The sequence below is a fragment of the Gnatocerus cornutus genome, chromosome 10, assembly GCF_029298725.1.
Source record: "Gnatocerus cornutus isolate USDA-ARS CGAHR chromosome 10, icGnaCorn1.1, whole genome shotgun sequence".
Classification (NCBI taxonomy): Eukaryota; Metazoa; Arthropoda; class Insecta; order Coleoptera; family Tenebrionidae; genus Gnatocerus; species Gnatocerus cornutus.
Genome location: NC_142242.1, coordinates 3,090,120 through 3,107,845, shown reverse-complemented (window position 1 = coordinate 3,107,845; position 17,726 = coordinate 3,090,120). Strand labels below are relative to the sequence as shown.

At 38.0% G+C, this 17,726-nt stretch overlaps 1 protein-coding gene across 1 annotated transcript in view; it reads left to right on the top strand.

The window, feature by feature from the left end:
- The first annotated feature begins 3,051 nt into the window (after nucleotides 1-3,051).
- Nucleotides 3,052-17,726, top strand: part of LOC148167155 (uncharacterized) — a 52,081-nt gene continuing 37,406 nt past the window's right edge. Inside the window, exon 1 of the mRNA XM_088048164.1 lies at nucleotides 3,052-3,616. The gene's annotated coding sequence lies outside the window, so the exon portion shown is untranslated. The remainder of the gene's footprint in view (nucleotides 3,617-17,726) is intronic.

Sequence of the window (17,726 nt, the reverse complement as noted above, 5' to 3'; positions counted from 1 at the left end):
ATCATGTAATTACGACTTTATTTCGTCATTCGATAATTTTCTTTTCCTCGGGAAAACCTGTCGTCAGTTTACGACATCGAGGCGTGCCTGATTCGCACCAAATAAAATTTTTGTTTTAGTACTGCTTGCAGCACTTTATGGGGAAAATATCGTTAGCCAGATTTTCGATACTCTGAATACCGAAAAACCACAATGTTGCAATGCGAATTCTTCATTCGTTTAAAAGGAATTTTATGAAGCTTTTTTCATGTTTTTCAGAATTCCAGTTGATATAATTTTAGCAAAGAGTCTTGAAACAAATTTTATGTTAATGAATTTAATCAAATCAAACATTCTACAGTATCTTACTACGATTAAGAATTTAAGTTTATAATTAAATTTTGGATTTTATGAAAACAAATTCGTATATAATTTGATACATCCAATTTTCTCAATTCTGCTAAAAATGAAACGGGGTTGTGCTCAGTCTCAATTAGACGTTAATAAGGTCAGTTATTTTAGGTTTTTTGTATTGATTGCAACTTCCAAAAGGGGAAATTGTTACCTATAGTTTCTTCAGTTTAATTTCTCCTCGTGACGGAGATGCTTACTAACAAAATATCAATGCAAGGCACGTCTGTAACGTCCGGTCTTATCTCTCCATCTTCGTATGCTCTTCTTTATCTATTACTCTTACACTTTTAGCGTTAGAATTTTGACAACCCTCTCAACCCAGATGGATTTAAAGAACCGAAAGAAAATTGATACCCGTGAAATAAAACATTTTTAGCGACACTCAAAATTAAAAAACCGACGTTTGCTCAGAGTAGTATTCGTCGTTGCTACCGAGCTACACCAGTAAGACCGTTTTCGTTTCTGCTGAAAGCTGAATGCATTATTAAGTGTTAAATTTTATAAACCCATAATTCATGGAGGATTGTGTACGTGTATCTCATATATTTAGCCATAGTATCGCCCTTGTCTTCGGAGCAAACGATATACGTGAGAAATTACAGGCTGGCGTGAAACGAAGCAAACATTTTATCAAAGAGGAATGGAAAAATATTCACGAGTCACCTGAAAGACTAATATTGTTTTATTTCCGGCCGACACGTGACGATTTTTTCTTGATAACCGCGGGCAGTGTTTGGATTTTTACAGTTATTTTTGCGTACATTTTGACTCGTGTTACGCAATAAATTTCGCTTGTTGTTCTTTCAAGTGGATGGATTGCTTCCGAAGGTTTTTTAGGTCTTAATTACCCTAAGAGCCGGAAAGTGCAACGATCGTCCAGCGCTAAATAAGAGTAAAAGGTTAAATGGGATAGAATATTGCTTTTTTGAAAGTTGGTATTCACTGGATAAAGTTCATCCTCAATGCGCAGTAATTTTCATTAGCACCCCGATTGTTAATTCAAGCTACGTAAATTGTACCCCAAAATCAAGAAACTCGCCGTCTACATTTACATACAAAACTAATAGAAATGCGAATTAGCGAATTGTAAATCTCGGGAGACGCATACATTTACGAAATTTATTAATTAATATTCGATATTCGCTAACTTTTATTAACAATTCACTAATCACGTTAGAGTCTGTCTAAATCAATGGAACTTTCTGCTTTCAACTCCGAAAATATCTGAAAACTCACTGAACACTGAAAATGGAAAAGTTAATATACAGGGTCCGGCAACACTTGTGTCCACCCCCAAAATCGTCTTTAATTTTAAAGATAAAATTTTGAAAATTTTGCATACGCTCAGTTGACAAAGCTCTAGAAACTGACAAAAAATCTGTTTTTTATCACGGTTTGTTTATTTAGTAAAACTATACCTTCGACTTGATTATTTTAAATATAATTTTCACCCTCACGGGTGTGAAAACAATTTTAATAATACGTAAATTTGGTATGAAATCGCCCGCGGACGATTATGTGGCGTAAAAAAATTTGAATAATATTCACGACTACAGTGGCGTACGTGCTCGACGCCTCCAGCACCGTTTAACATGCAAACAAGTGCATGCACTTCTTCTCTTCCTTGGTGTTTATCAAGTGCAGTGGCCCGCAAGATCCGGCAAATACCTGACCAGAAAAGCGAAATTAGACGAAAACCACGTATGGCCAGCGCTTAGTCGCGCCAGGACCTCAACCGTTTATCTAATATAATGATGGAGGTTCTTGTTAAGCATACCCAATGAAGGTCTCTACATACAAATACACATGTAGGTTCGTGGAATCTGCAACGGGCGTGTCGTCGTTCACCAGATTCCCTCGTCCGGTCTAATTAGTGCCCTCATAGCACCGCCTTTAACGACTTACTGATTTTATGCAACATACAACAACCCCATAAAACATAAGATAAAGTACACGGAAACTTATAGCCCTCATAAATTTAATGGCTATTACCACGCCCAACATAAATAAAATTCTTTTATTTTCAACAATTCCAGGAAATTATCGAAGGAAATCTTATAAGTAAAAGAATAAGCAGTGATATGAGGGTACCAAACAGTCCGGGGGTTGCGTGCGCGGGGAGCGATATCAGAAACTTAAGCAAAATCGCCCTCATTATAAATAAATTATATTTTCGAGATCGCTTCAAGAGTTTTTCGATTTGGGCATCGCAGTCCGACCGCGCTGCGCCTTCGGACGAACTAAGTCGCGCGTTTGGATCGCAAACTGGTGAAAAAGTTTCGGTGATATGTATGTTCGCGCGTGTCGCGTCGCGAATGTTGAAGGCCGTGGAAGGCCACTACAGGTTAATGAGTCCTTAACGAGACGTACATGAGATTGTCGCCTTTTTTAAGGAACACAAATAGGCGCCGGGCGACGCTGGAGCAGTGCGCGGGACGGCGAAGAGCGCCGATCGCCGCCGACGCCGAGGGTCGCCCAAACGCTCAGCACCCGAGGAGCTTACAGCAGTCACTGACACCGCGTGGCCCAGAAAAGAGTCCGTACTACAGAATACGTCGTGACATCTTCGCTGTGCACCAACGTCGTTGGTAAGTGCCGGTGTTCGTAAGCCGCAAGAAGAGCCGTTGGCACCGCTGCGGTTGAAGAGTGCCGGTGGTGCCGAAGGCCTTCCGCGACTTGTGCATGTTGATGTTTCGTGTTTACAAATGTATTGTGTCGCGCTAAAAATACGCAACGGCGACACATCTGTCACAAAGTTACAAATCTTGACGTTTTGATACACAATCGGGAGCAAATGACCTTTAAGCTCGACGCGACGGGGAAAAACTCGGAAAGACACATGACGATATATTAATCATTCAAATTGAAACGTGCACTTCCTTCACACTACAGCGCGTCGACGATGCTTTAACATTTTAAAGAGTTTTTTGTGAAGGGAGTGTTTTGATACAATCGTGTTCCATCCTTTTTAACGTACAAATATCTCTTTGTGTCGTCCAACATGTGCTGTAAAAGAAAAGAGAACAGGAGTCTACGAGTATCGAGTTGTTTTTAGAAAAATAAGGGCAAGCTGATGGTTTTAGCGACTAACTCAGCTGCTCCCATGGGGGTTAAAACAGTAATTGAGCAGATTGCTGCGAGGATTGCACTTGATTAAAACAAGAGGACCACCCGAACCATTTTCCGCCGTATTTACACCTAATCCGCATCGGAACTTTTATAGGTAATCGAATATTAAACTCTAAACGAAATATCGCAAATTTCATTCCGTTCTTGATTAACCCTTTTTTTAATGCGAACACCAGATGTACGAAATCGTATCGTTAGAAATCTCGCTCTGCCGAATGTCAGATAGCACCGCGAGGGGGTAAACTCATTAATATTACTTTATCGCGTCGGAGCACATAGCACTGACGCTTCTACGACCGAAGCTGTAGCAATTGCCACTAGTCCACTGAATATTGACAGACTTTATTGCCGTCCATGCGAGATCAATTCACTTTAAAAGAACTTTTCAACGCCACAGATTACGACGCGAATATTACAATTCCCCTACTTCCAAAATTACACACTCACTCATGCAATTGTGACATTAAGTGATTTCTTTCTACTCACCGTTGCAAGGGCGAGGGCACCTTCCATACCATCAGCTGAAACAAAAAAAACTACTGTAAATTAATGGGAAACGGTCCAGTTCCACTCCAATTAACCAACAATTAATTTTCAAAACCACCATTTTAAATCTGTGGACACCTGTTTTAATTTACTGTCATTACAGAACAATTTAATTCATGAGTGTACAACATTGTAATTAATTTGTAACGTGTTTCTTTACAAAACGATTTGTCCAGTTTAAAAAATAACGAACAGGACTTTTCCAACTTCATTCATGTAGTAATATATTATAAGCCAATTTGCTCCTTTCCGTGTTTATTTCGCTTATAAATAATGCATAACACATCTAAATATCTTACAGGACTTGTTAAAAATCAGTTGTGAAAACTTTCACATAACGCAAGCTGTACAGAATAAGAAACGTCCGTCTGATAATTTCAGAGAGAAAATTTAGGAAAGTGAAGGAAATCGCCGGTGGTTCACGGATAATTTATAAAAATGACACCGTTCGTTTTCTACCTCTTTTTGTAAAGGTGCAGGCTATTTAAAAAATCAATTGTGTCTAAGACGCCGTCCGGTGACCGCTCAATGCCGTACGTGTTTCTCTGTCAAGACAAAGAACCGTACGAATCGACAAAATTATTCGATGAAATCGTACGTTTCGTTGAACGCTCCGTTTCACAAAAATTACCTGATTCTGACATTTGTAAATCGGTTTGAGCGTTTCATGGCTTGGATATTTTTGCCGGAATTTTGAATGAAGTTTGGAATTAATCATGACGTTAGCATTATGCGTATGACGACATTGAAAGTGATACCGAACAATAGCATGATTTCCATATAATTCTTACATGAATTGTAATGAGGAACGTAACGCAGCTCGCTTCCATATCGATTGCTTGGGAATTAATAATAGTCAAAAATATGATGAGACTACGAAGACGCATATGGTTAAATTAAAGATTTATGTTATTAAAATATGGTCATGCAGTACGCCTTCATTTAAATGAAAATTGTCGGTTTGAGTTAAGTTATGGCGTGTTTTTATTCGGTGAACATTCATTATATTAAAATTTCAGCGTTTAAAGGTGTGTAACTCAAAGAAGCGCGAAGGTATTATCACCACTAGCATAGTCATAGAAGCATTAAAAAATCTTTTGAAGCTGTGTTTCCTGTTTGCTCTATCAAGGCTTCTTACTTTAATCCCAATTGCCTTTGATAGAATTTATAATAACGTGATGAAAGGGTGTGCTGTTGACATGCAACACCGTTTCTACACTCTTAGGGAATGTGTAATGGAGATGAACTGCCGCAGCAAATTTTTCTTTATGATAGCAAAGAGATATTCCTATGTTCACTTGTTAAATTTACCAACCAATGTGGGGAAACTTCACCAATTCTGAGGAAGGAAAATCTTGAGAAAACGTCTACTTCATTCAGTTGTTAAAATTTTACGGTTACGAACGCAAACTTTATAGTGTAGCACCATAAAAACTATTTTTGATCCACCACAAACTGCTATTTTTTGATCATGCACGAAATTATCGCAGTTGGCCGTGCATCAACTAAAACCCCAAATCAAAAAGGAACGAATAAAATTTTTTTTAGGTTTCAAGAGTATTATGGAGATGAGATTAAAATTCTTGATTTTTTGATAGAAAATGCTCCTATTTTGACGTTTAATTAAAGAAGACAAGAGAAGAACGCGAACTATTTATCCAAGACGTCGGTGGGACAATTAAAGTGTTTTAATTACTTGGAACTATTCAGCGATCTTGGGAGTTGGTGTAATATCGAAACTCTAATGAATGCACACGTGCGAGTGGTTATCCTATGTCCTGCTAGTGTCGGAGATGCGCTTTACAAATTGATTAACTCAACCACTTCTGAAAGTGTTTCGTTACTCTTCACCGCAATTCTCTGAGGATGTCAATATGAATGACGGCGCACGCAGGCGCCGACTTCCAAAGTCATCTGGAAGTGGACGAGTTGTCTACCTTCATGTTCGAGTCATCAGGTGCAGTGCGCGTGAGGCTATAAAACCACTGTGGTCGCAGGTGGCCGGTGTTGGGCTTCGGCTCATTTAATCCCCCACGACGTTTCCCCCATTTGGACACTGGCGGCGCCTCTTTAATTCGATAAATGAGCCGACAGCAAAAACACCACCAACCCATCCAGAAACCCCGCGGGACCCTATTCGCAACCGCAAGTCTTTATTCTTACGCATCCGACGCCACTCATTAACTATAGACGCCGACGAGCCCACATTTCCGGCTGATGCACTGTACAATAACAATGCGGCCATTTTAATGGATCTACTCAAAAACAAAGTCGAAGAACTTCAATTATCTTACCAAAGTTCTGCTTACTCATTTTATGGTTATCACTGAGCAACCATGACACAATATAATGCAACGATAATAAGAAGATTACAATGCCAAAAGCCAAAAAACTGTTTGTAGTCATGTTCTAATTACATCAAACGGTCTTTGTGGCTTTTGGCACGTTTTTAAACACTACAACAAAAGCGGTTTGAAGCAGCGTAATTTAAAATTTACAGCTTTAGCGTGACTGAAGTGGCCAATTAATGTGTCCAAACCAAACTCAATTAAAATCAATATAATTTAACATTATGTTTGGTAACAATCAGAAGTAAGTTTAACCAACTTGGTTCCGACAATTTATTATTGTCTTGGCGCATCCACCAATTTTGCAAAACAAAAAAAATCTTTTGGAAAAAAAATTGTAAACCACCGCAATTATTTTATAAAAGTTTAAAAAAAAACACAACAAAATCAGTTTGCGGCAGTATTGTTTAAAATTTACGAATCGTGATTGAAGTGGACAATTAATGTGTCGAAACCAAACTCGATTAAAATCAATATAAAATTGTATTTCGTAACGGGGATAAGATTAATCAATTTTTTTCCAAAGAATCTAACTTGTATGCTATCAATTCTTAGCTTTAAACACATTATCCTGACTAAGGAGCTGATTCAATTATGTTTAAAATGAAATTCCTATCATCCCTTAAGTCGAAGTAGTAAGGATAGTTCTAACTGCAGGGTAAGACTATCCTTATTTCTGTCTTATCATAAGGTTAAAAATGCGTTGCTATCGCGACATCTCGTTGCAGCTGTTGATAGAGCGCGCCTGTTCCTTGTAATTAAAGTATCTCGATACCGATTAACCGCCAGAGTTAATTAGTTCGTTATGCGAATATGAGATGCAAGATGGAACAATTAGCTGAACGGGATGCGCAAGGAATGTCCAAAGCGTATACAAAATGCCCCCGGTGTTATCGTCAAATTGTTTAATAATTATGGAACCGATGCAGCTAATCGCCCGTAACCATTCCCTTTTGCAGAAATGTTCATACCTCGCCACCCCAGCTTTTAAAAGGGGATTCTTGTTATATGTCATATGATAATAGCCCTTGGCTAATATTTCAACGATTCCCTAACGCATTCTATCGATTTGGAACGAATCTTAGCAAAATCACAAACTCATTCTATTTGGTGGAAACTTAGTACACAAACTCTTCATTAATATTCCCGTTGTCTAACACAGACGTTGTCAATTAAACGTCGCGAACGAAGCGAGGCTCATATGAAAATGAATTTTGCATGGAACGAGGCACGCAAAAACGATTTTGTTTATTCTCACGCATTTCATAAGTTGTAAGCACCAACAATTCCAACATTAAATTAAAAAAAGCCAATCTCAGCGTTTGACAGCGAGAACAACGGCGTCACAAATTGGTGGATGCGCCGAGCGAATGAGACAACTCTGTCTACGCCACATTTCACATTTCGGTACATAAAACAATAATCTCTGAACAACGAGAATGGCTGACCGACAGCTGAGGCTGACATTAAATTTTAATTAGACAGAAAATAAATTAAGTGCGAAAGTAGGCGGAATTCCCTTTGGCGACAAGTTTGGATAATGCGTCAGCGAAAATTTTCAAGTTTTGACCATAGTTCTGTGGAGGATAATTGTTTTGGAGGTATATATGCAATGAAGCATGAAATTAGCGAGCGGGTGGCAAATTGTGCTCCTGATTGCACAGGGCAAGTAAACAAATGAAGAATAAAACTGGTGAGAAATCCTAATTGGGTCTACATGTTTGACGTATTTTGGTCGGTAGTAATAATTTATGGATCCGCCCGAGGGATTGAATCATTTGTTGGAATAGTAGAATGGGGTTTATTAAATCAAGATTCATTTCTGCGAGATGCGAGTCAACAGATACGTTAAACTTGGAGGCAGGTAATTTGTAAATAAATGGAAGCCTTGCGCATTGTGATCCAGGTAAGACAAATAACGTTCGTAAGGAGTATTTACAGAAGCTGTATTTGCGTGATTGCCTTTAGAAAAAAACAGAGATATGTGGCGTTTGTAAAGATAAATGCCAGAACGCTTATATAATACTTGAAGATATCTTTTAATTTGTTTGTGTAATACCGCAGTAAAAGAGATTTTATTACAATTGAAATTGTTGCGTGTGGAAAGGGGCGGAGCGGACTGAATAGTAATTCATCAAAGTCAACAGAAATCGTGGCATTAAAATGAAACAATTTCACTCGTTCTCGGAATTACCTGGTAAATATTGTTAGCGTGTACGACTAATACGCTGATAAAACCCCTTGCCAGCGACACCGAGATTTCATTGGCCCTTTTAATCACTTCAAGGCGATTATTACGAATTTAAATAACATATAATATATTCATAATATATGCTGTCTCTTTGACCACTCAACTGAAGTTTGTAGGAAACATTTCAAAATATTTTATACATGAAACTTTAGTTTCTAAAGAGGTCAAACAGAACAGACACAACAGAGAAAGTACAGTAGAACTTCGATTATACGTGCTGCGGATTATTCGTGCAACGGCGTTCGCTCGATTAACCGTGCGTTACAGGAGGACTCAGTGCAGAGAGAAAAAACAAAATTTTGAATCAAAATGTTTACATTCAATGAATGGTGCTGTTTGACTAACAAAAATGCTTGAAATAAATTATTTTGCAGTCACGAGTATGTAAGAACACTGAAAAAACAAGAGAAAATTTAGAGACAAAAAAAAAGAAACAAGGTTTTTTTAGTACAAAATAATTAGTTTTATGTAACATGTCTGATAGAAATGATTATTTACATTTCTTTCAATACTTAGAATTGTTGTTTAGATTTTTACAAACTTGATTTAAGTTTTTAGATAGACCTCTTGCCTTGAACGTTTTTTTTAACAATTCCATTATCCGTGCAGATTCCGGTCCCAAGAAGCTGGGATAATCGAGGTAGTACTTTACAATTGTAGTTTTAAGTTTCGAAAAACGAACGCAAAATCAAATCCGGGTCCGGACCTCCGGCGTATAAAAAAACAAATTACATAAATTCGATTACATGTTGAGTAAAGAAAGAAGGAAAAATCTTGCAACAGACAATATTTTCCAGATATCAGTGTGTTCAGTGGTTGTGAATATTTAGGGAAATTAGTATATAAATATTTAAATTCCAATTAAAATTACGTTGATTGTGTATGTTTTAAATCCCTCTAATTAACTGATTAATTAATTGGTACATGGGATCAAATTAATCAGAACAATAATTTATTTGTGATCGGGAAAATACTTAAAACGATCAATACATCGAACCATGCATATTGAATTTCTGCAATGATATACACACCTCTGGGAAAAATGGCAGTAACACAGTCGTTAACCAGCTGTTCAAATTAGACTTTTTGCTAATTTACCCTTCTTTTACCACTTCTAAAAGATCATTCAAACAGTCTCGCTATTTGTTAAAATCCGGCTTTCTATATTTATTACTTCCATATTACAAGCTTCATCCGAATCGGTCTTTTGTTATGAAAACAAAACGTTTATGCGGAGCAAAGTCCGGGAGATTTTCTAGGGAGTTGTATTTATCGTTCGGTATTTCCTTGAGTCGAGTTCGTGATTTTCTACCATCTGACTTTGTGTTCGACGCAAGATTCATATTTCCGCGAGACGCTCATCTGTCCCCTTCCAAGCGTAGATTTTCTCGTTATCTTCGTCAATTGTTCCGAAGCTCAAATATACCGGCCTCGGTTTATTTTGGGTCTCAGGGGGCGCTTCAACCGATTTCAGATTCAACATGACTTATTCCTAATAAAGCAGCGATGCTATTAAAGATAACATCGTTTAAACGCCGGCATCCAATTAATATGGGAATGGAAAAATCGGAAACACGGTAATTAGGAACAAACATTGACTAGTAATTAGGCGACATGTGGGATTTTACAAATAAGTGCACTTCTCTGTGAAGCTTGTTGAATTTAAAAATGCTCTTTTATGTTTGTTTGCAAGTTTTTGGTTTTCCTTGTAAGTGCCCCACCCCAACAACTGCGTTCATTTAGTAATTAACCCCTGAGCTATATGTGTTTGTAATTATTTGCTGGTTGAAAGATAAATTGCGTTTATGCCGCAACAGCTGTCGTTTTTTCTAATTATGGACAGATTCTATACGCAGCGCCGCTTGATGGCGTTTTGAGAGTCTTCCGGAGCCAATAAAGGAGCATCAGATACACAACAAGTGCCAACTCTCGCAAATATAATCACAACCACCCCCGTTTTGCAACGGGTACTGTCATTACCTCCCCAAAAATGATAATCGAATGACAACTAGCCAGACTTAAGAGGGCGGTTCACCGCCCAGTTGATAAATCATCGCAGTCTGCCACTGTGCTTCGCGTTTAAATGAAGGTACAAAATGTCAAGGCGTAGGTAATAAATTATTTAACACGACACACCATACACTCATTACATCTACTTTTAACATCTTTTCGTATCAAATACAGAGGCGGCTCGTGCTCACAATAACACAGGACCATAATCAAAATAATTTATGCGTTTCGGTTTGCAAAACGACCAACATATATCACGGTTTTTATATTTACACGAGTTTTAATTTATGGTGGCATTATAAATACGGCAGATTTCATACACCGCAACCCTCATCGCTTATCAATTTGTTGGGCAAGATTACTAGAGTGATGGTTTGGGGGCTGCAAGCACATGACCCGAAAAATCAATCTATTTCGGGTCTGGAATTTCTCTAGTTCCGAAAAACAAAAGTGTCTACGACGCATCAGTTTTTCAACAACGAGGAGTTTCTTTTGGCACACTTTCAACGACAACAACGGATGGATTTTCTGAAGCTACATTTGTCAAATTCGGAGAAAATTAATGGCTAATTCAACGTGCACTTTACAATTAAAAAATTAAAGGGGAGATTATTAACTGGGGTGCACTGTCGTGAAGGGAGCGACGTCGGCTACTTATTTCCATAAATACTTAATCTTAGGATTTTCGCAAAAATAATAAAAGACTGAAATAAGAAGGTTAATGTTCCAAGGGAGGTTTCTTTTGATCACAATTGTCTGCATCCAAGTTATCGGTGCCTACATTTGATTGCGAATAGAGCGGATTATTTTATTCATTCGCTGCTGTCATTTAATCAAGTGTTCACATTGCAACCGCAGATAAAACTGCACACCAATTTATTAATATTCCAGAAATATGATGTACAATATTAAAACGTTGTCGTTTTTACGAGTATAATATTCAAAATAGAAAATAAAACTCCCTGAACTGCTTACAGATGAATGTGATTCGTTGAAGCTGCGTGATTTGAGTTTTCCCCGTCGCCTAGAGGCAAACTTTGTTTTACCAATGATTAAAAAATAATACGTATGGCCTTACGTATAACTTTCCTAAGGCCACTGGCGCTTATTTATGCATCAAAAACTGCGAAAAACTTATAACAGAGCTCTTGAGGCCACTTAAATTCGAATACAATATGAGTGTATAGTTTAGAAACTTTCTCTTGGTTGCCACCACTTTGTAGCAACTTTTCCAGTTCCCGGAAAGTGTATGGAGGTTTACCGCGATAATTACAAATGGTAAGGCTCACTTCATTTGGTTTAAAAAAACGATAAGAGCGACAAAGTAAACCTTTTACAACGACGTCTGATTATTTAGGACTGGGAGTTTAAAATGCGAGTTGAACCAAATAAGTACGTAATCTCAACGTGACAGTCTGACAAAACAAATACTGGCGGTTTCTGTTTGGCTCGTAAATACTGAAACGTTATTGAAACAGCGGAATTAAATCGAGATTTTGTACGATTGCTCTTGGATGGACTGACGGACATTTAATGTTAGTGGAGAGCGTGTAAACTTTACGGAGAGACAACGATGAGCAAACTGATCCAAACTCCAATCATTATGGAGAATAAATTGAGGAGCTCGTTCTAAAGTACCAAACTGGTCTAGAACGTAAAAGTAATTAAATTAAAAACACTTTAGAGTTATATTTTCAGTTGATAACTATTTCTATTGTATTTTGTTGATCGTCACGGTACGAGACTGTCAGTACAATAAAGCTTGGATTTTAAAAGCTAGTTTTTTTTAGTTACTTTTTATACACATCTAGTTTGAATTTTTACGTTTTCACGTAAAACATATTATACCTCATACATAATCCGTCTAGTTCGGGAACTCTGAAATGGGATTTACTCATATGTTTGTCGTTGTAATTACACAATGTTGACTTAAAAGTTACTGCGGACTATTTCGCTAGACGTGGTTTGCATTTTCCATAAAAAGCAGCCCGTGTGGTGACTATATATTGTCCTTAATATAAAGTAAATTATCCAGCGTGATTTCCCGCTGTCTGGTGCCTAATTTTTAATAATTTACCAGTATCTGACGCGCAAATTTTTTGTTTTCAGTTGACACATTTCCAGTGATGAGTTAGGCAGAAAGTCAATAAGCGTACAAGGAAATTCGGTGTGGTTTTTATTCCAATTAGGACTCCAGTTTTGCCGCAGATGTATACATAAAAGTTTCAGACGGATTTTGCATAACTCTCGGGAACGAAAATGTGATTTCCCGCCATCTTTCATCCTACCCCTATTGTGTCTTAATTTTAGACTGTCTGACTATCAAAATGTACAATTCTTGCTGGATGGTCGGAGTGTTGTAAATTATGAAAATTGCCGGCAGTTTTTATCCCTCCAAAAACGGAACGATAAGGAAAATTTGAAGCGTGCAAAAAACGCGCCCGTTTTTGTTAATTGAACTGTCGCAACAATATAGTGCCAGAGTTATTGGGGCTCCACCTGGCGGCCACCGGTGCTATAAAGAGAAGGTGAAAGCAAGTGTTGGAATAAATGAGGGGAGGGTTGGTTTTTAATTGATATTAGTTATTATATCAGATTAGTAAGACGGGATTTAATTAACTATTTTTAATAATTAAATGGAAGTTTTGGCGTGATTGAAGACCAGAACATTCTTGTTTTGGTATTACAATTAAATTGAAAGTGTCTACGTGTAGTTTTAAACTGAGCGATTTTATCACACGTAGGTGCAACGAATTTTACCTTTAATCCATCATTGTTCTTTTTTGCAGTAAATTAAGTTCCGTCTGCACCTTGATAAATTAGTTTTCGTGCTCTTTTAAATTAATTAACACACCTGGTCTCACAGGGATGTCTTCAATTTTGGACTGTATCGATTGCTTTCAAACACGACATTTTAATATTCGTTCACGAAAGATTCTACTTTTAGGTTGTGTCAACAAAAGGGAATAATTAACAGCGGCCTCGTTTCTTTTCTGGCATACCGCGACAATTTATTGGAAGATGACAATTTAAAAGATTCATAATGAATAAGTGTTACAAATATAGGACTAACGAGAAGTCATTTTGTTGATGAAAGTCTTGTTTTGTTTTCATGCGACATTCAGCTTTGGTTAAGCTCAAACTGTTTGTTGGCAAACAGTCATCTGTACAGTTTGTGATGTTTAGGTGAAACGATTTGCAATTGTTCGTTTGTTTATCGTCCCAACGGTGGGTATTCCGGTTTTTGAGATGGAATTGGGAAATCGTCTTTTGTTGTAACTGCATTCTCGTTGAAATCTAGTTCCGTGTAAATTTAAATTACGAATTAATGGTAATTGAAATGAAGGAATGATTTAAAACAACGCCCTCGTCGCTCGTAGCGCGACAGCTCATTACATAGCCGTGGCGAACCCGTAGGGCTTTATGAGATGTTTTCGTCATCGCCAGATCAGAAATCAGTGTTGAACACGTCTAAATCATGAATCTGCTGCGTTTTTATATAGGAACGACCTTATCAGCTGAATGCAGAACTTCTCATTGCATCAACCTATTTCATTTAGAGTTTTTCGAGCGATAGCGTCGAGACGCAGGCGGGGGGCGTCGCTGCTACTGTTGAATTGAACGACTCTTATCTGATGTTTTCCTAAAGGGGACTATCAAATAGCATGTTTAAGCAATCTTATCCAGTAATAACACCAACAAATTAACATGAAGCGCTCGACTAAGTGGCGTGCGTCATTTGCATACATTTCGGAGATTTCCTCTTGTTAACCTTAGATAGACGAAGGTTACTTGACGTCCCGTGACGGCCCTTATCTGATCAACACACAACGCCACTTCGCTTCACTACTCATAATTTTGACAAAATTATTAAATTCACATGGTTGCTTTCAAACCCACCAGGCGCATTCGCCAATTTTGTATATTTTCATGTAGCGTTTATAATTTTTCTATTTTCCGTTGCTGTTAAACAGAACTGCAATTTGTCTAGCAAAAAGAGCCAGGATATATCTAGCGAGCCGATGGCTCGCGTTCCGTTTCCCGTGCAACAGAAGTGCACACGTTACACGCTCGGTGACGCCGTTTCAAAGTTGATGAAAAATAACCGGACCGGAATTAACTAATAAATATTCGACGATATTGAATTAGCTTGATACGAGAACCGCACAGAGAGATTCAATTTAGAAATAATTCTCGGTTCACCAAATACACGCCGAAACTTTTGCCAACAGCGTTCGCAATCTGGGGCCGGAATTTCGAGCCGTGGAAAGTGAAACAACCTGTCCTGCGCTTCGCCAACAATCGCTGATTTCTAAAAGTGATCTCCGACCCTTTTTATTGGTCATTGTCGGAATTAATGCACTTTTTAACAGATCATCCGCTGCTCCGCATCAAACGTATCAAATTTACATTTAACTCTCGTTCCATTCCGGCGCATCCACCATTTTACTCTACGCCTAGATCTATTTCAAAGAATTTCTTTTTGCGTAATCCATCAAGATTAAAGCTTTTGGTATTGAAAACTGAAGACAATCGCGCTGTTAATCAGAGTAATTTTAGATAGTCGAAGATAAATGGATCGTGAGTTATGCAGATCCTTGCAACAAGAGTAGAGCTGTTCCCTCTTTTGATTACAAATGGCTTGTAGCCGTACTTGTCACTTCCTCTTGTACTATTGATGATGTGTGTTCCTCAATACAACAAATCACTTAGTGCGAATAATCTAGAGTAATGTTTCTCAGCCGGTGTTTCGAAATGCTCGTATTGTCTCTTACAATACCACAACGCAACACGATTTATCGGGAAAAGTTTCTCGAAATGAATTCCGAGGCTAGAAATTTCGAAACACACGATTAGTTGTCCTGAATACAATTTTAACAGCGATTAAGTGGCTCGGAGAGAATTGCGAGATTCTCGTTTGACCATTTTGTCTATATACCTCGTCAACTTCTTATTTTATACATTGACTTCAGAAGCTGGTCCCTAGTGAATTTTTCTACTTTAAATAAAAATTCAAATTTATCCCAAGTATCTTACAAATTTATCCTCGTACAGATCGTATTTTTTGTGTGAGTGAATTCGTCCAAGTGTGAGATATTGGTCTCATACCAGAAACCACGCTCCGACTTCTTTGACCGTCGTGCCGAGTTCGCTGTGCGTCGGAATACAAATAGACGCCGACACAGAAAATAGGTAAAGTTAGATGAAATGGCAGGGTCGTAATATTTTCAAATATTTCCAATCATTTAATCACTATCGAAGTCGGGTTTAGTTACATTTTTGTGATTAGTTTGAAATTTAGTTTATGGTGTCTCGGCGCACCCGATTTCCATATTGTATTATGGAAAAATGTAATCACGAATTTGAATTCGCAGCGTCATATTTTGTGCAGTGTGTATTCGTGCAAGTGCGAGATATGGTTTTAATACTAAACGGACGTCGCGACGCAAAATAGATAAAGTTATGTGACATAGCAGGGTCATGTTTTCCGTTAAATTTGTTTGGAAATGCGTATTCCGGCGCATCCAGCTATTTTGCAAGCTGTCAATTTTGTTTGGTGTTTTGAATCTAGTTATAGTGCTTGGCTTGGTGTATTGTTCGTCATAATGATTGCGGAAAATGGCAAAGTCGTTATGCATGCGAACGGTACAGTCGAGGGTAGTTTAAAAATAATGGAATTATTATGTGAAGTGGATATTTGAGAAAGCAGCCGCTGAGGGTGGAGATGTACGGCTTTTACCTTATGATGTCGATTCCGGTGGATGCCGCCGATGAGATTCAAAGTTGACATTTGATTTCAATGCGAGGAGTGGCTGAAGTGTAAGCGATAGAAATACATCCGTGGAAATCTCCCTGGAGTGGATTCGTTACATACATGAATAGTGCATCCGTTTAGTGTTTGACTACCAGGCCAGCAATCCGCCAGTCTCAATCAATTTCATTTCTGCAACCCGACCCGTTTAATTTTCGTCCGGGATTAGTCCTATCGGGAATTTGACGAAATCAATCGGAATTGTTATTTTCTTTTAAACGTTTGGGGTGTACTAGTGTTCAATGAGGCGTCACGTCGCTGAGATTAGGCAATAAAGCGAAGCGGTTAAATAAAACTACCCGGCCGCAATATGTTTCAAACGAGATAGAGACAGCAAAGGAGTTCCGCTAGGCCAAACATTTCCACGGAAAATAACACTTGTTTTGACTTACAATTACGATCGGACCAAACGCTCGAAATCGCTATGTTACATACGAAATAAAACCATCACAACCGGCCAAAACTCATTTTGTGCAAGCATCCGCAATCTCGACCCTCCGTCTCGATATTCCCATATGTACACACGAATAAATGCAGAATATTCTACAAAAATCTGCAACGTTAAATTAGCATTGGCTCCAGAACATGGCGTAAGTAGTATAATTTTAATGCGCGAGTTTTTATTTATTTATTTTGACAAGAATAAACGCGGCGAGAAATAAAATTTTGAATGGAGTGTATTAACATAATTTCATCCATTAACTAGAAATTCATAAACCGGCTTTCTGATGGCGTGAAACGAGAACGAACGTGGTTTGCAAGTAGCGATGGTGAAAAGCACTCTATTAAATATTATGCAGTAGCATTTAGATCATTATTCAAATGATTATTAGTGCACTTGCATCAGCTAAAACGTTGAATAATTCGTTTTTAAGGACTTGAGTTAAAATCAATGTAATTAAAGATGTACAGCTCCCGGAACGTCAGTATTCATGTAAAGAGAGCAAACATTCATAACTGACACACGTAAACAATCGCGGGTAAAATGTCAGAGTCCGGAACACATTCGCCAGCATTTCCGACTCAAATGGATCGAAAACTCAAGTTGAAAATCAAAAGTGATAGCGATAGTGAAACTTTGATTTATCCAACTGTTTATGTTCACTTTCAGAACATTAAATAAAACGTTGAAATGGAATTGAACTCCCTTTTATTCATTTTATTGCGAAACTTGTCATAGACTTTCAACACTATTTCCGTTCTGTTTACTCAAGCCATGAAGTGCCTTGACTAGACT